At 42.4% G+C, this 24,395-nt stretch overlaps 1 long non-coding RNA gene across 1 annotated transcript; it reads left to right on the top strand.

Moving 5' to 3' along the window:
- Positions 1-392: 392 nt before the first annotated feature.
- On the top strand, positions 393-23,722 carry LOC138894990 (uncharacterized). Its single transcript, XR_011409176.1, has 2 exons — positions 393-600; positions 23,368-23,722. It is a non-coding gene; the product is annotated as an uncharacterized lncRNA (long non-coding RNA).
- Positions 23,723-24,395: the final 673 nt, after the last annotated feature.

Below are 24,395 nucleotides of genomic sequence, written 5' to 3' on the forward strand. Positions count from 1 at the left end.
TTTAATTGAAAGATTATATTGTCGGATCGGGTTGCATGCCGCAACAGAATTTATGTTACGTTTATATTGTTAGAGTGGATTGCACGCTGCAACGGGAATTAACTGAGGAACTATGACTGCTGAATTGACTTCAATTATTGATATGATTTAATAGTCTTACTTCTATTCATGTTATTATTATTATTATTATTATTATTATTATTATTATTATTATTATTATTATTATTATTATTATTATTATTGCGTACAGGTTGATGTAAGTGAATTGCCTTAGTCTTGTCACTACTTCGTCGAGGTTAGGCTCGGCACTTACTGGGTACATGGGGTTGGTTGTACTCATACTACACTCTGATATTGTTCCTAAAGGTTTTGCACTTACTCTGATATGAAGCTAAGCAATAAAGATGAACCCAAGCCTAAAATCCAAGCTACCAACCAAATTTTGATATTGTTCCTAAAGGTTTTTGCCTATCGGAGCCCGTGTGTTTATAATACTCTAAATTGCCCAACGAGATTTACTTTCTTGAACCTTGAGGACAAGGTTCTTTTTGAGGGCAGGAGTGTTGTTGTGAACCAAGTTGATTCCATAAGAGCATATATGTCACTGCCCCAAATTTTCTCCGTAGGAGGTCGTGATGGCACCTAGTCTCTAAGACTAGGTAAGTCTATCAATGCGGAATAATCATAAATATTTGAAATAAATAAACTACAATTCAAATAATTACAACTTCCAAAACCCGGTAGAAATAAGTCATTAAACTTCTAAAAATTTATTCTCAATGTTTCTATGTATCAAGGTCTAAAAAAAAAAGGAAGCAACATATAAATGATAGAAGGGGACTCCGGAGTCTGCGGACGCTGGCATATATACCTCGAAGCCTCTGTGCGCAGGTAAGTCACTGGCGTCTAGACTGGTAAGATGTACCTGGATCTGCACAAAATATATGAAGAAGCATAGTATGAGTACACCACAGCGGTACCCAGTAAGTGTCAAGCCTAACATCGTTAGAGTAGTGACGAGGTCAGGTTAGGCCCTACTAGAGAATAGATAATGAGATAGAAAAATGTTTAAACAATTTAATAAGATAAAATGACTATGTAAATGAATCAAATAGTATGTCATATTTAATGACACCAAATAATTGAAAATAATATCTCGTGGAATCAAAACAGAATTCCTTTCAACTTTATGAAAATCACAACAATTAATAGAAGGAAACTATGGCCATAATCAATATCAACAAGGGAACTACCGAAGTACCGCCTCGTAGTCCCAAATCATAAATAAATTCACAATATCTCATTTCCTTATCTCACCGCGGGAGCCTTCACAATTTATTTGAAAGAAAATATTTTTCTCGAAAAAGCATCCCGCATTTTAGCCATCCTTATCATACTGCATGACTTCTAGTAGTTCCACCTACTAGCCACGCGTATCAAGCCACCCTTATCTCACCGCATGCGTTTTAATACCCAGACCTTATACCACCGCATGCGTATCAATATCACAACATATCACAATTTGCACCTCAAGTGCTCAAATAATGTAACTTGCCAAAATAATTCAATAACAATATTTTTCCACAATAAAGAGCCCTCGGCTCATGCCAAAATAAATCATCAATAATAGTTTTCCACAATAAAGAGCTCACGGCTCCATCACAATGAGTACAAAAATCTTACAAAATATTCAAGAATAAATAATTCAGGAAAATAATATTTCAAAATCTTTAATACATTGTATCAATATCAAATTTAAAATGTCAAATACTTCATATTAATAATATTTAATTTAAAGAAAATCACCCTTCAAATAATGCACAGAATAAAAGAAACCAAGTTTCAACTAAACAGGTATAACAATTAGTAGGAAAAGGTCAAACAAATTTAAGGTATATATCTCAAATCAATGATGAAGAATATAACAAGATAAAATAATTTAATAAATGCGCAACAATGATCTAGACAATATTTAAAAAATATAGTCTTTCACATTTAGCTCGTGTACACACTCGTCACCTCGTATACATGACTTTCAACATATTTCAATAATCACATTAATATCAATTCTAGGGAAAATTTTCCCACAAATTTCCCCCACACAAGGTTAGACAAGTCACTTATCTCGACTTGCTCCAATTTAACCAAGTATTATGCTTTTTCCTCGATTTTTCGATTCCGACCGACTCGTATCTATTCATAATTAATTCGATACAGTCAACAAAAATTATACAATCAATTCCATAAGAAAATACTATATTTTTCAATAAAATTTGAAATTAACTCAAAAATGGCATGTGGGGCCCACGTCTCGGAATCCGGTGAAAGTTACGAAATATGAACGCCCATTCAACTACGAGTCCAACCATACCATTTTTACAAAAATGCGACATCAACTTGACCTCCAAATCTTAAATTCTCATTTTGAAATCCCTAGGCCCAAATCCTCAAATTTCACCTCAAAAACATGTAATCTATTCGAAATATTCAATGATAATCCAATATAATTGACTAACAATGATCACGTGTGACTTATCTCAAGTTTTCCCGTGAATTCTCTCTGAAAAATTGCCCAAAACCGTGTTGAAATTGTCCAAATGACAAAAATATCGGAACCCCTCTGTTTTTGTAATCTGGTCAGTGCTTTCGCACCTGCGGACAAAATTCTCGCACCTGCGGTCCCGCATCAGCGGTGAAATACCTTATCTGCAGAAATTGCTCAGCCCAGCTGCCTTCGCTTCTGCGAGCTTTGGACCGCATCTGCGCCTTCGCAGGTGCGGAAAATTCCATCGCACCTGCGGAACCTGCCCGCACCTGCGCCCTTCCTCTCGCTTCTGCGCAACATGAGCCGCATCTGTGGCTCCAACTGGGCAGCCCTTTGTCCGTTTCTGCGAGCCACAGCTCGCTTGTGTGAGTCCGCACCTGCGGTCAGTCCCTCCGCAGGTGCGATAACACCAAAAGCTGCAAATTTCAGAATTTGCCTAAGTCCAAAAATTGATCCGATTTCGATCCGGATCGCACTCGGGGTACTCGGGACCCCGTCCGAAAATACCAACAAATCCTAAATTATCATACGAACTTAGTCGAGTCTTCAAATCATATCCAACAACAATAAAACACGAATCACACATGGATTCAAGCCTAATGAACTTTGAAATTTCTAATTTCTACAAATGACTCCGGAACCTATCAATTCATGTCCGATTTACCTCGAATTTTACACACAAGTCATAAATGACATAACGAAGGTGCTCAAATTTTCAGAATCGGATTTTGACCCCGATATCAAAAAGTCAACCCCTCGGTCAAACATCCCAAAAATTTAACTTTCGGCATTTCCAGCCTAATTAACCTACGGACTTCCAAATACAATTCCGATCACGCTCCTAAGTCCAAAATCACCATACGGAGCTGTTGGGATCATCAAAATTCTATTCCGGGGTCGTTTGCACATAATTTGACATCCGGTCACTATTTGAACTTAAACTTTTAATTTTTCATCAAAATTCCATATCTCGGGCTAGGGACCTCGGAATTTGATTTCGGGCATATGCCCAAGTCCCAATTCATAATACGGACCTACCGAAACTGTCAAAATATTGATCCGAGTCCGTTTGCTCAAATGTTGACCAAAGTCAACTCAGTTGAGTTTTAAAGCTCTAATTCATATTTTAATCCATTTTTCACATAATAACTTTCCATAAAATTTTACGGACTGCTCACGCAAGTTGAGGAATGATAAATAGTACTTTTCGAGGTCTTAGAGCACATAATTAATTATTAAATTTAAAGATGATATTTTGGGTCATCATATTCTCCATCTCTAAAACAAATGTTCGTCCTCGAACGGAGTTAAAAAAAGTACCTGAGCTGGTGAATAAGTGTGGGTAACGGCTGCGTATATCATGCTCGGTCTCCCAAGTCACCTCCTCGACCGGATGACCCCTCCACTGAACCTTCACGGAAGCATTGTTCTTTGACCTCAGCTTTCGAACCTGCTTATCTAAAATAGCCACTGGTTCCTCAACATAAGATAGATCCTTGTCCAACTGAACCGAACTGAATTCTAACACATGAGATAGATCGCCGTGATATTTTTGAAGCATAGAAACATGGAATACCTGATGAACCGCAGAAATACTAGGTGGCAGTGCAAGTCTGTAAGTCACCTCTCCAACTCTCTCAAGAATCTCAAAAGGCCCAATATACCTAGGGCTCAACTTGCCCTTCTTCCTGAACCTCATCACACCCTTCATAGGCGAAACCCGGAGCAATACCCGCTCACCAGCCATGAATGCAATATCACGAACCTTTCGATCCGCATAACTCTTCTATCTGGATTGGGCTGTACGAAGTTGATCCTGAATCAACTTAACATTTTCCAAGGCATCCTGAACCAAGTCTGTACCCAATAGCCTAGCCTCGCCTGGTTCGAATCAACCCACTGGAAACCGGCACCGCCTACCATACAAGGCCTCATACGGAGCCATCTAAATGCTCGACTGATAACTGTTATTGTAAGCAAACTCCGCAAGTGGTAAGAACTAATCCCAAGCACCCCCAAAATCTATCACACACACACACACGAAGCATATCCTCCAGTATCTGAATAGTGCATTCGGACTGCCCGTCCATCTGAGGGTGAAATGTTGTACTCAACTCTACCCGAGTACCCAACTCACGTTGTACTGCCCTCCCAAACCGTGAGGTAAACTGTGTACCCTGGTCAGAGATGATAGATACCGGTACACTGTGAAGTCTGACAATCTCGCGAATATATACCTGAGCCAGCTGCACTGAAAGGTAAGTAGTAATCACAGGAATGAAATGAGTTGATTTGGTCAGCCTATCCAGAATCACCCAAACTGTATCAACCTTCTGCTGAGTCCGTGGGAGCCTAACAACGAAATCCATAGTGATCCGCTCCCATTTTCATTCTGGAATCTCTAACTTCTAAAGTAATCCACTCGGTCACTGATGCTCATATTTCACCTGTTGACAATTTAGACACCGAGATACATACCTCACTATGTCTTTCTTCATCCGCCTCCACCAATAGTGCTGTCTCAAGTCCTGATACATCATAGCAGCACCAGGATGAATGGAGTACCGCGAACTGTGAGCCTCCTGGAGAATCAACTCACGCAAACTGTCCACATTAGGCACACATATCCTACCCTACATCTGTAATACATCGTTATCTCCAATAGTGACTTCCTTGGTATCACCGTGCTGAACTGTATCCTTAAGGACAAGCATATGGGGGTCATCATACTGACGTTCCCTGATACGATCATAAAGAGAAGACTGAGAAACCACGCAAGCCAAAACTCGACGGCTCGAAAACATCCAATCTAACAAATTGGTTGGCCAAGGCCTGAACATCTAAGGCTAAAGGCATCTCTGCTACCGGTAAATATGCTAAGCTACCTAAACTCTCCCCCTTATGACTCAAGGCATCGGCCATCACATTGGCCTTCCCAGGATGATAGAGAATGGTGATATTATAATCCTTAAGCAACTCCAACCATCTCCGCTGCCACAAATTAAGATCCTTCTATTTAAACAGATGTTGTAGACTCCGGTGATTGGTGTAGACCTCACAATGGACACCGTACAAATAATGCCGCCAAATTTTTAAGGCATAAATAATAGCTGCTAACTCCAAGTCATGTACAGGATAATTCTTCTCATGCACCTTTAACTGTCTGGACACATAAAAAATTACCCTACCATCTTGCATCAACACTGCGCCAAGACCAATACGCGACGCATCACAATACATAGTATAAGATCCTGTACCTATAGGTAATACCAATATTGGGGCTGTAGTCAAAGCTGTCTTGAGCTTTTGGATGATCTCCTCACATTCCTCGGTTCACCTGAACGGAGCACACTTCTGGGTCAATTTGGTCATAGATGCAGCAATAGAAGAGAAACCCTTTACAAATCGGCGATAATAACTAGCCAAACCAAGGAAACTCCGAATTTCCGGTCTGGACCAACTCTGCGTTGCTTCAATCTTCTTTGGATCTACCTTGATCCCCTCGCACGAAACTATATGACTCAAAAATCCCACTGAATCAAGCAAGAATTCACACTTTGAAAATTTTTCATATAACTTCCTTTCTCTCAAAATCTGAAGCACAGTCCTCAGGTGTTGTTCATGATCTTCCCGACTCCGGAAATACACCAGAATGTCATAAAAAACACAATAATGAAGGAATCAAGATATGACTGAAATACACTATTCATTAACTGCGTAGATGTTGCTGGGGCATTGGTCATCCTAAAAGACATCACAAGGAACTCGTAATAACCGTTCCGAGTCCTGAAAGTAGTCTTCGGGATATCTGGCTCCCGAATCTTCAATTGATGATAGCCTGAACGTAAGTCGATCTTAAAGAATACTCTGTCACCCTGAAGCTGATCAAATAGGTCATCAATACGTGGCAATGGATACCTCCTCTTCACGGTAACCTTGTTCAGCTGGCGGTAATCAGTACACATCCGCATAGAACCATCCTTCTTCTTTACAAATAAGATAGGAGCACCCCAAGGCGATACACTGGGCCAAATGAAACCTTTATCAAGCAACTCCTGTAATTGCTCTTTTAATTCTTTCAACTCTGTTGGGGCCATACGGTATGGTGGAACAGAAATGGGCTGAGTGCCTGGTAACAAATCAATGCCAAAGTCAACATCCCTATCGGGTGGCATACCCGGAAGATCCACTGGAAATACATCAGGAAAATCCCTTACTATAGGAACTGACTCTACAGTAGGAGTATCAATACTAAAATCTCTCACATAGGCCAGATACGCATCACACCCCTTCTCAACTATTCATTGAGCTTTAAGAAATGAAACAACCCTGCTAGGAACATGATCCGAGGTACCTCTCCACTCTAGTCACGGTAGACCTGGCATAGCCAACATCACCGTCTTGGCGTAACAATAAAGAATAGCATGATAGGGCGACAACCAGTCCATGCCCAAAATAATATCGAAATCCACCATACTAAGCAATAATAAATCAGCTCTGGTCTCAAAAAAATTGATAACAATTAAACACGACCGATACACATGGTCCACAATAATTGATTCACCCACGGGTGTAAATACATAAACAGAAGAACTCAAGGCATCACGTGATACACCCAAATATGGGGCAAAATAAGATGACACATATGAATAAGTGGAGCCTGGATCAAATAAGACTGACGCATCTCTATGACAGACCGGAATAATACATGTGATAACAGAATTGGATGCCACAACATCTGTCCTAGCAGGAAGGGAATAATATCTGGCCTGGCCTCCCCCTTTAGGGCGACCTCTACCTGCCCGACCTCCACCTCTAGCTCGATGTGCAGGTGGAGTGGCAACTGGTGCATTAATCATGGCCTGAGAAGCCTGAGGACCCTGTGGAATAGGTGGGGCCTGAGAAATCCATAGAGGTGCACCCCTCCTAAATCTGGGGAAATCCCTCATGATATTACGAGTGTCACCATACTCAAAATAAGCCCTTGGAGTACGTGGCTGCTGAGACTGGCTCGGGCCTCATCAACTAGACTGCCCGCTGAAAGCACCCCGTACCGGAGGTACAGAAGACATTGGTGGTGCATAATATGGAACCTGAGGTTTGGGAGTAGCCGAAATACCACTGGAAGCTGGAAGTGTTGAATGAATAGGACGGCTCACATAACCCCTACCATGATGGGCTGCAACTGGGGCACGAGAATTATTATATGTGCCAGAATCTCGGGGTCTCTTAGCTTCTATCTCTTCCCTCTCCCGAGTCTGCATACCTTCCAATCTCCTAGCAATTGACACCACTTGTTGGTATGTGATATCCATCTCTAGCTCTCGAGCTATACTGTATCTGATACTAGGGTGGAGACCCTCAATAAATCTGCGAACCCGCTCTCGAACAGTAGCAACTAAGGCTAGTGCATACCTAGCCAAATCACTGAATCAGACCGCATATTCTGACATGGTCATAGAACCCTGGAGTAGCTGCTCAAACTTTGTGTGCCATGCATCTCTAATACTTTGAGGAACATACTCCCTTAAGAACATATCTAAAAATTGAGTCCAAGTAAGTGAAGCTACCTCAGCCGGACTATCCAACTCATATGCCCGCCACCACTAGTAGGCTGCTCCTCTAAACTGGAATGTCGTGAAAGAAACCCCACTGGAATCCACAATACTATAGCACGAAGGATACGGTGACATTCCTCTAGAAAACCCCGAGGATCCTCTAAAGCTAAACTGCTGAAAGTGGGAGGGTGGCACTTCTTATACCTCTCGAGGATGAGCTGCTCCCTCTCTGAAACTGTTGTCCTAATCTCAGACCGAACTGGGACAACTGACTACACTGGTATTACCTCTAGGGCACGGTCAACTTGGGCCCATGGTTCTGGAGTGTGGGCGACGGGAGTCTGTGCTCCTCCCCCGGCCTGAGATGTGGTAGGATGTAACGACCCGGCCGGTCGTTTCGAGAGTTATTACCCCGTTTTCCCCATTCTTACTTCTTTTTGTGTTATTCAGCTATATTATGTTATATTGGGTTAGTTGGTTCGAGTCCCGAAGGAACTCAGAGTGAAATGAGACACTTAGTCTCATAATAGAAAATTTTAAGTTAGAAAAGTGGACCGGATATGGACCTATGTGTAAACAACATCGGATTTGAATTTTGATGATTCCAATAGCTCTGTATGGTGATTTTGGGCTTAGGAGTGTGTCCAAAATATTATTTGGAAGTCCGTAGAGGAATTAGGCTTGACATGCCGAAAGTTTTATTTTTGAGAAGTTTGACCGGGGGGTTGACTTTTTCATATAGGGGTCAGAATCCGATTCTGAAAATTAGAATACCTCTGTTATGTCATTTAGGACTTGTGTGCAAAATTTGAGGTCAATCGCACGTGATTTGATAGGTTCCGGAGTTGTTTGTAGAAATTAGAAATTTCAAAGTTCATTAGGCTTGAATTGGGGCGTAATTCATGGTTTTAGCGTTGTTTGAGGTGAATTGAGGATTCTACTAAGTTAGTATAATGTTTTAGGACTTGTTGGTATATTTGGTTGAGGTCCCGAGGGCCTCGGGTGAATTTTGGATGGTTAACGGATCAAAAATTGAACTAGAACAGCTGCTGCAATTTCCTTCTGTTGGAAATTGCTTCTACCGAGATGTAAGCCTAGATCGAGCTCAGGGTCGAGGGCCACGACCAAAACCTAGATCGAGCTCAGGGTCGAGGGCCACAGTCGAAGCCATGATCGAGCCCTGAGTCGAGGGCCACGATCGAAGGCATGATCGAGCCCTGAGTCGAGGTCCACGATCGAAGGCATGATCGAGCCCAGGGTCGAGGGTCACGGTTGAAAGCCGGGTCGAAGACATAATCGAGGGCCAGGACTGAGAACCAGGACCGAGGACCTCGATCGAAGGCCAAGATCGAGGCAGAACCGAGGATATCTGGGCAGAATTATAAAAACGAGGACTTCGTCCTATTTGCCATTTTTGACAAATTGGAGCTTGAGGAGAGGCGATTTTTGATATATTTTCAAGAAAAACTTGAGGTAAGTCCCTTGTGATCATTTCTACTCCATAATATTGAATTAGCATCGAATAATCCGACTAGATTACATGATTTTGAGGTGTTAATCGGAGATTGGAACTTAGAAATTTGGAAATATGATTTGTAGATTTGAGGGTCGATTTGAGGTCGGATTTTGGTAAAATTGGTATGGGTAGACTCGTGGTTGAATGGGCTTTCGGATTTTATAACTTTTGTTGGGTTCCGGGATGTGGGCCCCACAGGCAATATTTGAGCCAATTTCGGGTTTGGTCTAATTTTGAAGCTTTTCTTCTGGAATTCATTCCATTAACGTATATTGATGGTATTATACTGATTGTGAATATATTTGGAGAATTTGGAGGCCGAGTACAGAGGCAATATCATTGCGGGTTAGAGATTTGACCGGTTTGAGATAAGTAATGATTGTAAATCTAGTCCTGAGGGTATGAAACCCCAGATTTTGTTCTACTATTTTTAGTGATGCACATGCTAGGTGACGGGCGTGTAGGCGTGCAATGTTGGGGATTTGTGACTTGGTCCGCCCCGTAGCAACTGTAAAGTTGCATACTTTGTTGAAACCATTGATACTTATATGTTTTAGAAAGATTTTCTGTAAATTGGGCTGAATGCCATGTTTGGGCCTTGCGCCAATGCTGTTTGGACCCTTAGGGGTTGTTTCTTACCATCCTCTCACTATTTTCGATTGAAAATCTATACTCATTCATGTTTATACTTGTTTACTGCATAACTCAGTTTTATGAATCTATTTTGATGCATATAAATGTTTTGGGCCGAATGCCCTATTTTACTGAAATGCTGGAGTGGCCTAATTTGTGAGGATGAGTGTGGATCGGGGCTGCCCGTCGACAGTATACTTTATGACTGAGTGAGGCCGAGGGCCTGATTTGTGAGGATGAGTGTGGATCGGGGCTGCCCGCCTGCAGCATACTTTATTATTATCGCACGTGAGTTGTCCGTGCAGATTATAGCGCTTGGGCTGAAGGAGTCCCTCAGAATTCTGTACATACCCCCAGTGAGCGCAGGTACCTACTGAGTGCTAGTGTCGAGTGCTGAGTTACTAGGAGGCTTGAGTGATTGTGAGGTATGCCCGAGTGGCAAGAGTGATTGTGACGTATGCCCGAGTGGCACGAGTGACTATGAGGTTTGCTCGAGGGGCTGTATATGAGTGATGTTTTGCCTGAGGTGTTGTTTATGATTTCATCATTTTTGCTCACTTTTGCATTGACCCTTCGTTTGAAAAAAAACTGTTGGAAAAAAATATCTTTAAATGATCTTTACTGGAACTAGGTTTAAACTAGATAATTTGATTCAAATCCTGATTTTTAAAGCATGTGGTATTTTACTAAGATTTCCTGATATGAACGTTATATGCTTTGTTGCTCGTCAATACTGCTCAGTCTTTATTTATTGTTGTTACTTACTGAGTTGGCATACTCACGTTACTCCTTGCACCTTGTGTGCAGATTTAGGTATAGTTGGACATGGTAGCGGTTATTGAGTGTTCTGGTTGCAGATTTTCTTGGAGATAGCAAGGTAGCTGTTTGGCGATCGCAGCCCCTGCTCTTCTCCCTCTTATCTTCCTCTAGTTGTATTTAGCTATTTTCCAGGCTGAGTTAGCCTTGATATTGTTAGACAGATTGTAGCAGATGCTCATGACTAGTGACACCCCGATGTCGGGCTTTTGTTTTCCGCACTTCTGTTTTTCTTTGATTTGACTCTTAAAATGGAGGTTTTATGTTAAATAACCTTGAAATTATCTTTGAAATGAAAATATCGGTTTTCTTTGGAAATGAGTCGACTTGCCTAGTTCCATGATAGGCGCCATCACGACAGGGGTTAGTTTTGGGTCGTGACAGATTAGTATCAGAGCCTAGGTTACATAGGTCTCACGAGTCATGAGTGGGTTTAGTAGAGTCTTGTGGATCGGTACGTAGACGTCTGTACTTATCTTCAGGAGGCTGCAGAACCTTTAGGAAACTTCACATTCTTGGATTCTTGTCTTGCGAATTTGTTGATTCTAGTAATTAAACATCTGTTGTTTCATTCTCTCACAGATGGTGAGGACTCGTACTACCGGTCAGGAGGGCCAGCTACCAGTACCACCAGCCAGGGCCGCGAGAGGCCGAGGCCGCGGTAGAGGCCGTGGTAGGGGCAGAGGTGCAGCCCGTACAGCAGTTGGGGTAGTACCTACAGATCCACCGGTTGTCCCAGATCAGGACCAAGTTTCAGTTGTTGATGCACCAGCTCGGGCACCACCTGCGCCTATTGTGATTCTAGGCCTTCAGGAGGCCCTAGCCCAGATTCTGACAGTGTGACCTGGCCTTGCCCAGGCGGTCTCTATTTCGACGGTCGTAACCACTTCTCATGCCAGGGGTGGCACTAAGACTCCCGTCGCTCGCACACCCGAGCAGGTTATTCAGGGACTTCAGACACCAGAGCTACCACCAGCCCAGCCGGTTGTTGTTGCTCAGGATTATGTGTTTCCTGCTATGCCTGAGGATGATCAACATAGGTTGGAGAGGTTTGGGAGACTTCAGCCACCACTTTTCAGTAGCATAGAGTGAGAGGATGCTCAGGACCTTTTGGACAGGTGTCAGAGAATACTCCATACTACTGGTATTTTGGAGACTTGTGGGGTCTCATTCACTACCTTTCAGTTTTCTGGGGCTACACTCAGATGGTAGGAGACTTACGAGAGGCGTAGGCCTGTTGGCTCAATACCCCTTACTTGGCAGCAGTTCTCTGTGGACTTTTTGGAGAAGTTCGTGCCTCGATCTCGCAGAGAGGAGCTGCGTAGATAGTTTGATCGGCTATGCCACGGTGATATATCTGTGATGCAGTATGAGATGCGGTTCTCTAAGTTGGCCCGTCATGCTATCTAGTTGGTTCCTACGGACAGAGAGAGGATCATGAGGTTTATAGATGGCCTCACTTATCAGCTACAGTTGCTTATGACTAGGGAGTGGGTTTTGGGTGCTACCTTTGATGAGGTTGTCTACATTGCTCGGCAGATTGAGATGGTTCACGGTCAGGAGAGGGTTGAGCGGGAGGCCAAGAGGCCTCGTGGTCAGGGTGGATTCAGCGGTGCTCCTTTTGGGGATCAGTTCCAGCACGGTAGAGGTCATCATTTCAGATAGGCTCAGTCAGCTCGGCCATTTCATCGGGGTGCATCATCTGGCCATAGTTCTCATAGTTCTCATCAGGGCCACTCATCACTTAGTGCCCTTCCAGTTCAGAGTTTGTCCCGTGCTTCACCTGTTCAGGGCTCTTGCATGCCAGGTTCTTCTACCAGTCATCCCGGTGCTAGGGGTTCCCTTCAGTTTCCACCGCCAGCACCAGGGAGTTGTTTTGAGTGTGGGGAGCTTGGACATATGTGGAGGCAGTGTCCTCGTCGTCAAGGTGGTCTACCTCAGCAGAGGAGTCAGCCTCCGACTACAGCACCAGCTACCTCACCACCCGCCCAGTCAGCTAGGGGTCGCCCTAGAGGGGAAGGCAGATCAAGGGGTGGTCATGCCCGTTTCTATGCTCTCCCTGCCAGACCAGATGCTATTGCTTCAGATGCTATGATTACAGGTATTGTCTCAGTTTGCCACAGAGATGCCTCAGTATTATTTGACCCTGGTTCCACATATTCATATGTTTCCTCGTATTTCGCCCATTTTCTGGATATGCCCCGTGAGTCCTTAGTTTCATATGTACATGTATCTACTCCTGTGGACGATACTATTATTGTGGACCGCGTATATCAGTCATATGTGGTGACTATTGGGGGCCTGAAGACCCGAGTAGATCTATTGTTGCTCAGTATAGTTAACTTTGATGTGATATTGGGTATGGATTGGTTATCTCCATGTCATGTTGTTCTAGATTATCACGCTAAGACCGTGACGTTGGCTATGTCGAGAATTCTGAGGGTTGTGTGGAGCGGTTCTATAGATTATGTACCAAGTAGAGTGATTTCATATTTGAAGGCTCAGCGCATGGTTGAGAAGGTTTGCCTATCTTATTTGGCTTTTATGAGGGATGTTAGTGCAGAGACTCCTTTCATTGATTTTGTTCCGGTGGTACGTGATTTTCCGGATGTGTTTCCTGCAGACCTGCCGGGCATGCCGCCAGATAGGGATATTGACTTTGGTATTGATTTGGTGCCGGGCACTCAGCCCATTTCTATTCCACCGTATCGTATGGCACCGGCGGAGTTGAAGGAATTGAAAGAACAGCTTCAGGAACTCCTTCATAAGGTGTTTATTCGGCCTAGTGTGTCACCTTGGGGTGCACCAATTCTATTTGTGAAGAAGAAGGATGGTTCCATGAGAATGTGTATTGATTACAGGCAGTTGAACAAGGTCACAGTCAAGAACAAGTATCCTTTGCCTCGCATTGATGATTTATTCGACCAGCTTCTGGGAGCGAGGGTGTTCTCTAAGATTGATTTGAGGTCCGGTTATCACCAGCTCAAGATTCGGGATTCAGATATTCTCAAGACAGCTTTCAGGACCCGATATGGCCATTATGAGTTCTTGATGATGTCTTTTGGGCTGACCAATGCCTCAACAACGTTCATGCATTTGATGAATAGTGTATTCCAGCCCTATTTGGACTCATTCGTGGTTGTATTCATTGATGACATCCTGGTGTACTCTCATAGCCAGGAGGAGCACGCTCAGCATTTGAAGATTGTATTATAGAGATTGAGGGAGGAGAAGCTTTAAGTTCTCCAAATGCGAGTTTTGGCTCAATTCAGTAGCATGCTTGGGGCACGTGGTGTCCAGTGAGGGTATTTAGGTGTATCCGAAGAAGATAGAGGCGGTGCAGAGTTGGCCCAGACTGTCCTCAGCCACGGAGATTAGGATCTTTCTTGGTTTGGCGGGTTACTACCGTCGCTTTGTGGAGGGATTTCCATCTATTGCATCGCCCTTGACCAAATTAACCCAAAAGGGTGCTCTATTCCGGTGGTCGGATGAAAATGAGGAGAGCTTTCAGAAGCTCAAGACTGCTTTGACCACAGCTCCATTGTTAGTTCTGCCATCAATTTCAGGTTCTTACACTGTGTATTGTGATGCCTCGAGGATAGGCATTGGTTGTGTTTTGATATAGGAGGGTAGGGTGATTGCTTATGCCTCGCGCCAGTTGAAGACCCATGAGGATAACTATCATGTCCATGATCTTGAACTAGCAGCCATTGTTCACGCCTTGAAGATTTGGCGTCATTATTTGTATGGGGTTCATTGTGAGATCTATACTGATCACCGGAGTCTACAGTATCTGTTAAAGCAGAAGGATCTTAATTTGTGTCAGCGGAGATGGTTAGAGCTTCTTAAGGACTATGATATCACTATTTTGTACCATCCGGGGAAGGCCAATGTGGTGGCCGATGCTTTGAGTCTCCGGGAAAAGAGTTTGGGGAGTTTAGCATATCTTCCAGTAGCAGAGAGACCTTTGGCATTAGATGTTCAGACCTTAGCAGGCCAGCTTGTCAGATTGGATATTTCAGAGCCTAGTCGGGTATTGGCTTGTGTGGTCTCCAAGTCTTCTCTTTATGACCGTATCAGGGAGCGTCAGTATGATGATCCTCACTTGCTCGTTCTTCAGGACAGGGTTCGGAGAGGTGTTGCTAGGGATGTGACTATTGGTGATGACGGCGTGCTTAGAATGCAGGGCCGGATATATGTGCCTAATGTAGATGGGCTTCGAGAACTGATTCTTGAGGAGGCCCACAGCTCGCGGTATTCCATCCATCCGGGTGCCGCGAAGATGTACCAGGATTTGAGGCAGCACTATTGGTGGAGGCAGATGAAGAAGGATATAGTTGGGTTTGTGGCTCGGTGTCTAAACTGTCAGTAGGTTAAGTATGAGCATCAGAGACCGGGTGGCTTGCTTCAGAGGTTAGAGATCCCAGAGTGGAAGTGGGAGCGGATCACTATGGACTTTGTAGTTGGGCTCCCACGGACTTTGAGGAAGTTCGATGCTATTTGGGTTATTGTGGATCGGCTGACCAAGCCCGCGCACTTTATTCCAGTTGGTACTACTTACTCTTCAGAGCGGTTGGCTAAAATTTACATCCGAGAGATCGTTTGCTTGCATGGTGTCCCAGTTTCCATCATTTTAGAGAGGGGGTACTCAGTTCACATCGCAGTTTTGGAGGGTCATGCAGCGAGAGTTGGGTACTCAGGTTGAGTTAAGCACAGCTTTTCCCCCTCAGATGGACAGGCAGTCCGAGCGCACTATTCAGATATTGGAGGACATGTTGCGTGCTTGTGTCATTGACATTGGGGGTTCATGGGACCAGTTTCTGCCACTCACGGAGTTTGCATATAACAACAATTATCGATCGAGCATTTAGATGGCTCCGTACGAGGCTTTGTATGGGAGGAGATGTAGATCTCCGATTGGATGGTTTGAGCCGGGTGAGGCTAGGCTCTTAGGTACAGACTTGGTCCAGGATGCATTAGATAAGGTGAAATTGATTCAGAAGCGGCTTCGCACGGCGCAGTCCAGGCAGAAGAGCTACGCGGATAAGAAGGTCTATGATGTGTCTTTTATGGTTGGGAAGAAGGTTTTGCTGAAGGTATCACCCGTGAAGGGTGCTATGAGGTTTGGGAAGAGGGGCAAGTTGAGCCCCCGGTTCATTGGGCGTTTTGAGGTGCTTCAGAGGATAGGAGAGGTGGCTTATAAGCTTGCCTTGCCACCCAGCTTGTCGAGTGTGCATCCAGTGTTTCATGTTTCCATGCTCCGGAAGTATATTGGAGATCCGTCCCATGTTTTGGATTTCAGCACGGTTCAGTTGGAGGGTGATATGACTTATGATGTGGAGCCGGTGGCTATTTTGGATCGGCAGGTTCGAAGGTTGAGGTCAAAGGATATAGCTTCAGTGAAGGTGCAATGGAGAGGTCAGCCTGTGGAGGAGGCCACCTAGGAGACCAAGCGGGAGATGCGGAGCAGATATCCACGTCTATTCGAGTCTCCATGTAGGTTTCTAGACCCGTTCGAGGATGAACGAATGTTTAAGAGGGGGAGGATGTAATGACCCGGCCGGTCATTTCGAGAGTTATAACCCCGTTTTCCCCATTCCTACTTCTTTTTGTGTTATTCAGCTATATTATGTTATATCGGGTTAGTTGGTTCGAGTCCGGAAGGAACTCGGAGTGAAATGAGACACTTAGTCTCATAATTGAAAATTTTAAGTTAGAAAAGTGGACTGGATATGGACCTATGTGTAAACGACCTCGGATTTGAATTTGATGATTCCAATAGCTCCATATGGTGATTTTTGGCTTAGGAGCGTGTCCGGAATATTATTTGGAAGTCCGTAGAGGAATTAGGCTTGAAATGCCGAAAGTTTTATTTTTGAGAAGTTTGACCGGGGGGTTGACTTTTTGATATCAAAGTTGGAATCCAATTCAGAAAATTGGAATACCTTTGTTATGTCATTTAGGTCTTGTGTGCAAAATTTGAGGTCTATCGGACATGATTTGATAGGTTCCGGAGTTGTTTGTAGAAATTAGAAATTTCAAAGTTCATTAGGCTTGAATTGGGGTGTAATTCATGATTTTAGCATTGTTTGAGGTGCATTGAGGATTCGACTAAGTTCGTATGATGTTTTAGGACTTGTTAGTATATTTGGTTGAGGTCCCAAGGGCCTCGGGTGAGTTTCGGATGGTTAACGGATCAAAAATTGAACTAGAACAACTGCTGCAATTTCCTTCTATTGGAATTTGCTTCTGCCCAGATGTAAGCCCAGATCGAGCTCAGGGTCGAGGGCCACGACCGAAGCCCAGATCTAGATTAGGGTCGAGGGCCACGACCGAAGCCCAGATTGAGCTTAGGGTCGAGGGCCACGATCGAAGCCATGATCGAGCCCAGAATCGAGGGCCACGATCGAAGCCATGATCGAGACCAGAGTCGTGGGCCACGATCGAAGGCATGATCGAGCCCAGAGTCGAGGGCCACGATCGAAGGCATGATCAAGCCCAGGGTCCTGGGTCACGGTCAAAGGCCGGGTCGAAGATATAATCGAGGGCCAGGACCGAGAACCAGGATCGAGGACCTCGATCGAAGGCCAAGATCGAGGCAGAATTATAAAAACGGGGACTTCGTCCCATTTGCTATTTTTGACAAATTAGAGCTTGAGGAGAGGATATTTTTGATATATTTTCAAGGAAAACTTGAGGTAAGTCCCTTGTGATCATTTCTACTCCATAATATTGAATTATCATCGAATAATCCGACTAGATTACATGATTTTGAGGTGTAAATCGGAGATTGGAACTTAGAAATTTGAAAATAAGATTTGTAGATTTGAGGGTCGAGTTGAGGTCGAATTTTGGTAAAATTGGTATGGGTAGACTCGTGGTTGAATGGGATTTCGGATTTTATAACTTTTGTCGGGTTCCGAAATGTGGGCCTCACAGGCGATTTTTGAGCCAATTTCGGATTTTGTCTAATTTTGAAGCTTTTCTTGTGGAATTCATTCCATTAACGTATATTGATGGTATTATACTGATTGTGAATAGATTTGGAGCATTTGGAGGCCGAGTCCAGAGGCAAGATCATTGTGGGTTAGAGATTTGACCGATTTGAGGTAAGTAACGATTGTAAATCTAGTCCTGAGGGTATGAAACCCCGGATTTTGTATCATTCTACTATTTTTAGTGACGCACATACTAGGTGACGGGCGTGCACTGTTGGGGATTTGTGACTTGGTCCGCCCCGTAGCAACTGTAAAGTTGCATACTCTATTGAAACCATTGATACTTATATATTTTAGAATGATTTTTTGTAAATTGGGCTGAATGCCATGTTTAGACCTTGCGCCAATGCTTTTTGGACTCTTAGGGGCTGTTTTTTACCATCCTCTCACTGTTTTCGATTGAAAATCTATACTCAGTCATGTTTATACTTGTTTACCACATAACTCAGTTGTTTGACTCTATTTTAATGCATATAAATGTTTTGGGCCGAATGCCCTGTTTTACTGAAATGCCCGAGTGGCCTGATTTGTGAGGATGAGTGTGGATCGGGGCTGCCCGCCTGCAGCATACTTTATGACTGAGTGAGGCCGAGGGCCAGATTTGTGAGGATGAGTATGGATCGGGGCTGCCCGCCTACAGCATACTTTATTATTATCGCACGTGAGTTGCCCGTGCAGATTATAGTGCTTAGGCTGAAGGAGCCCCTCCGGAGTCTTTACACACCCCCAGTGAGCGCAGGTACCTACTGAGTGCGAGTGCCGAGTACTGAGTGACTGGGAGGAATGAGTGATTGTGAGGTATGCCCGAGTGGCAAGAGTGATTGTGAGGTATGCCCGAATGGCACGAGAGACCGTAAGGTTTGCCCGAGGGGCTGTATATGAGTGATGTTTTGCCCGAGGGGCTGTTTATGATTTCATCATTTTTTCTCACTTTTGCATTGAGCCTTCGTTTGAAAAAAAACTGTTGGAAAAAAATATCTTTAAATGATTTTTACGGGAACTGGGTTTAAACTAGATAATTTGATTCAAATCCTGATTTTTAAAGCATGTGGTATTTTACTGAGATTTCCTTATATGAACGTTATATGCTTTATTGCTCGTCACTATTGCTCAGTCTTTATTTATTGTTGTTACTTACTGAGTTGGCGTACTCACGTTATTCCCTGCACCTTGTGTACAGATTCAGGTATAGCTGGACATGGTAGCGGTTATTGAGTGTTCTGATAGCAGATTTTCTTGGAGATAGCAAGGTAGCTGTTTGGCGATCGCAGCCCCTGCTCTTCTCCCTCTTATCTTCCTCTAGTTGTATTTAGCTATTTTCCAGGCTGAGTTAGCCTTGATATTGTTAGATAGATTGTAGCAGATGCTCATGACTAGTGACACCCCGATGTCGGGCTTTTCTTTTCCGCACTTCTGTTTTTCTTTGATTTGAACTCTTAAAATGGAGGTTTTATGTTAAATAATCTTGAAATTATCTTTGAAATGAAAATATCGGTTTGTTTTGGAAATGAGTTGGCTTGCCTAGTTCCACGATAGGCGCCATCACGACAGGGGTTAGTTTTGGGTCGCGACACAGGAGCAAGTGAAATTAACCCTGCCTGAGCTAGAGTGTCAAACATGCTCAAAAACTGGGCAAGAGTCTCCTGAAGTGCAGGAGTAGTAACAGGCATCTCAAGTGCCTGTTCTCCAACTGGAGCTACTGGTGGCCCTGGTGTAGTAGCTCGTGCAGGTACTCTGGCTGTACCACATGGTCTTCCTCGGCCTCTGCCCCGACCCCGGCCTCTTGCGGCTCTAACAGGGGGCGCGGGTGTCTGATCAACAGATCCAGTTGTGCATGTCCTCACTATCTGTGAGAGAATAGAAAGACAATTGTTTTGGAACTTTGAAATCAACAAAGGCGCATGATAAGGAATCAAAGAAGTGAATATTTCCTAACACTTCCATAGCCTCTCGAAGATAAGTACAGACGTCTCCGTACCGATCCGCAAGACGCTATTAAACTTGCTTGTGACTCATAACACCTATGAACCTAGTGCTCTGATACCAACTTGTCACGACCCTAAATTCCCTCTGTAGGAGGTCGTGATGGCACCTAATCTCTAAGACTAGGTAAGCCTATCAAAGCGGAATAATCATAAATATTTGAAATAAATAAACTACAATTCAAATAATTACAACTCCTAAAACCCGGTAGAAATAAGTCACAAGCTTCTAAAAATTTATTCTCAATGTTTATATGTATCAAGGTCTAAAGAAAAATAAGGAAGCAATATAAAAATGATAGAAGGGGACTCCGGAGTCTGCGGACGCTGGCAGATATACCTCGAAGTCTCCGTGCGCAGGTAACTCACTGACGTCTAGACTGGTAAGATGTACCTGGATCTGCATAAAAGATGTGCAGAAGCGTAGTATGAGTACACTACAGCGGTACCCAGTAAGTGCCAAGCCTAACCTCGGTAGAGTAGTGACGAGGTCAGGCCAGGCCCTACTGGAGAATAGATAATGACATGAAAAAATGTTTAAACAATTTAATAAGATAAAATGACTATGGAATGAATCAAATAGTATGTCACATTTAATGACACCAAATAATTGCAAAAAAATATCTCGTGGAATCAAAACAGAATTTCTTTCAACTTTATGAAAATCACAACAATTAATCGAAGGCAACTATGGCCATAATCAATATCAACAAGGGCACTACCGAGGTACCGCCTCGTAGTCCCAAATCATAAATAAATTCACAATATCTCATTTCCTTATCTCATCGCGGAGCCTTCACAATTTATTTGAAAGAAAATATTTTTCTCGAAATAGCATCCCGCGTTTTAGCCATCCTTATCATACCGCATGAATTTTAGTAGTTCCCCTTACTAGCCACGCGTATCAAGCCACCTTTATCTCACCGCATGTGTTTCAATACCCAGACCTTATACCACCGCATGCGTATCAATATCACAACATATCACAATTTGCACCTCAAGTGCTCAAATAATGTAACTTGCCAAAATAATTCAACAACAATATTTTTCCATAATAAAGAGATCATGGCTCATGCCAAAATAAATCATCAATAATAATTTTTCACAATAAAGAGCTCACGGCTCATGCCAAAATAAATCATCAATAATATTTTTTCACAATAAAGAGCTCACGGCTCCATCACAATCAGTACAAAAATCTTACAAAATATTCAAGAATAAATAATTCAGAAAAATAATATTTCAAAATCTTTAATATGTTGTTTCAATATCAAATTTAAAATGTCAAATAATTCAAATTAATAATGTTTAATTTAAAGAAAATCACCCTTCAAATAATGCACAGAATAAAAGAAACCAAGTTCCAACTAAACGGGTATAACAATTAGCAGGAAAAGGTCAAACAAATTTAAGATATATATCTTAGATCAATTATGAAGAATATAACAAGATAAAATAATTTAATAAATGCGCAACAACGATCTACACAATTTTTAAAAAATATAGTCTTTCACATTTAGCCCGTATACACACTCGTCACCTCATGTACACGGCTTTCAACACATTTTAATAATCACATTAATATCAATTCTTGGGAAAATTTTTCCCACACAAGGTTAGACAATTCACTTACCTCGACTTGCTCCAATTTAACTAAGTAGTATGCTTTTTCCTCGATTTTCTGATTCCGACCGACTCGTATCTATTCATAATTAATTCGATACAATCAACAAAAATTATAGAATCAATTCCTTAAGAAAATATTATATTTTTCAATAAAATTCGAAATTAACTCAAAAATGGTCCACGTCTCGGAATCCTACGAAAGTTATGAAATATGAACGCCCATTCAACTACGAGTCCAACCATACCATTTTTACAAAAATTCGACATCAGCTTGACCTCCAAATCTCAAATTCTCATTTTGAAATCCCTAGGCCCAAATCCTCTAATTTCACCTCAAAAATATGTAATCTATTCGAAATATTCAATGATAATCCAATATAATTGACTAACAATGATCACATGTGACTTACCTCAAGTTTTCCCGTGAATTCTCTCTGAAAAATCGCCCAAAACCGTGTTGAAAATGTCCAAATGACAAAAATATTGGAACCCCTCTGTTTTTGTAATCTGGTCAGTGCTTTCGTACCTGCGGACAAAATTCTCGCACCTGCGGTCCCGCATTTGCGGTAAAATACCGTATATGTGAAAATTGCTCAGCCCACCTGCCTTCGCTTCTGCGAGCTTTGGACCGCATCTGCGCCTTCGCAGGTGCGGAAAATTCTATCGCACCTACGGACCTGCCCGCATCTGCGCCCTTCCTCTCGCTTATGCGCAACATGAGCCGCATCTGCAGCTCCAACTGGGAAGCCCTTTGTCCGCTTCTGCGATCCATAGCTCGCTTGTGCGAGTCCGCACCTATGGTCAGTCCCTCCGCAGGTGCGATGACACTAGAAGCTACAAATTTCAGAATTTGCCTAAGTCCAAAAATTAATCCGATGTCGATCTGGATCGCACTCAGGGTACTCGGGACCCCGTTCGAAAATACCAACAAGTCCTAAATCATCATACGAACTTAGTCGAGTCTTCAAATCACATCCAACAATACTAAAACGCGAATCACACATGGATTCAAGCCTAATGAACTTGTAAATTTTTAATTTCTACAAATGACTCTGGAACCTATCAATTCATATCCGATTTATCTCGAATTTTGCGTACAAATCATAAATAACATAATGGAGGTACTTAAATTTTCAGAATCGGATTTCGACCTCGATATCAAAAAGTCAATCCCTCGGTCAAACTTCCCAAAAATTCAACTCTCGGCATTTCAAGCCTAATTCAACTACGGACTTCCAAATAAAATTTCGATCACGCTCCTAAGTCCAAAATTACCATACGGAGCTGTTGGGATTATCAAAATTCTATTATGGGGTCGTTTGCACATAATTCGATATCTGGTCACTATTTGAACTTAAACTTTTAATTTTTAATCAAAATTTCATATCTCGGGTTAGGGACCTCGGAATTTGATTCCGAGCATACGCCCAAGTCCCAATTCAGGATACGGACCTACCGGAATTGTCAAAATACTGATCCGAGTCCGTTTGCTCAAAATATTGACCAAAGTCAACTCAGTTGAGTTTTAAAGCTCTAATTCATATTTTAATCCATTTTTCACATAATAACTTTCTAGAAAATTTTACGGACTACGCACGTAAGTCGAAAAATGATAAATAGTACTTTTCGAGGTCTTAAAATATAGAATTAATTATTAAATTTAAAGATGGTATTTTGGGTCATCACACTAGAGGCTAGAAGAGATAAATGAGACTGGGTTAATTGAGATTATTTACCGAGTAAAATGTTGGAGAATTATATTTGGGATCCAGGCTCAGTTAGCAAGTGGATAAAAAGGACTACGAGGTTAGAAAGAAGGATTATGCGAATTATGTTGAAACTTCGGCTCAAGTGTGTACTTCTCATCTCCTCTTCTGAATCTGTATTTTATCCTTTTTCTTCTTAGTTTCCTATAGCAGTTTCTTTTCTCATCTCGTCTCTATTTCCCTCAGTGCTCTTTTCTATTCTTCTGTGGACATTTGGTTATTGTAATTCCGTTTGGTGAGTTAATACAATCAGTTGGTTCGGGTGTAATCTCTGGTTCGTTACATATTTTCTGTGTTTTACTTTAAATGAAACACTTTATTTATTAGCCTGTTCCATAAAGAATGACATATTTTTATATTTAGAAATGATTTAACTTTAAACTTTTTATTTTACTATCTTACCCTTAATGAGAAGTTTTTAAAGTCACACAAATATCATGACCCAACAAAGCTTTTGCCCTTTAAGTATTTAGGACCACATATTTCAAAAATTATTTTTTTTTTCTTAAACTTTATGTCAAGTCAAACTACATCACCTAAATTGAAACGGAGGGAGTAGTATGTAACTTTAATCTTTTAGTTTATGAGATAGAAAAATGGACAAAAAATCCTCAAATCAAACATGTGAAGTTGTTAATATTCGAATCCATCGCTCAAATGGGAAATCTTGGCCCTCGACCAGGAGAGTTGCGGAACTCTTTTGCCAAGTAGCGTCATTTTAACATTTATTTTGTTTTTCCTGAGATCAAATGGGAAATCTTGTCTCTTTTGATTTTCTTATATCATTACTCTCAGTAGGCCATTGGTTAGCATTTTCAGAGAGCTCATCAAGAATCACAACAATCTCCTCTGGAGTTTTCTTCATTAAAGGACCTCAAACTGCAGTATTCAGAGTCATCGTGAGGAAGGTTTCAGTCCATCCCAATAGTTCTGGAGTTGCATCCGCAATTCGATT

Source organism: Nicotiana tomentosiformis, chromosome 6 (genome assembly GCF_000390325.3).
Source record: "Nicotiana tomentosiformis chromosome 6, ASM39032v3, whole genome shotgun sequence".
NCBI classification, from domain to species: Eukaryota; Viridiplantae; Streptophyta; class Magnoliopsida; order Solanales; family Solanaceae; genus Nicotiana; species Nicotiana tomentosiformis.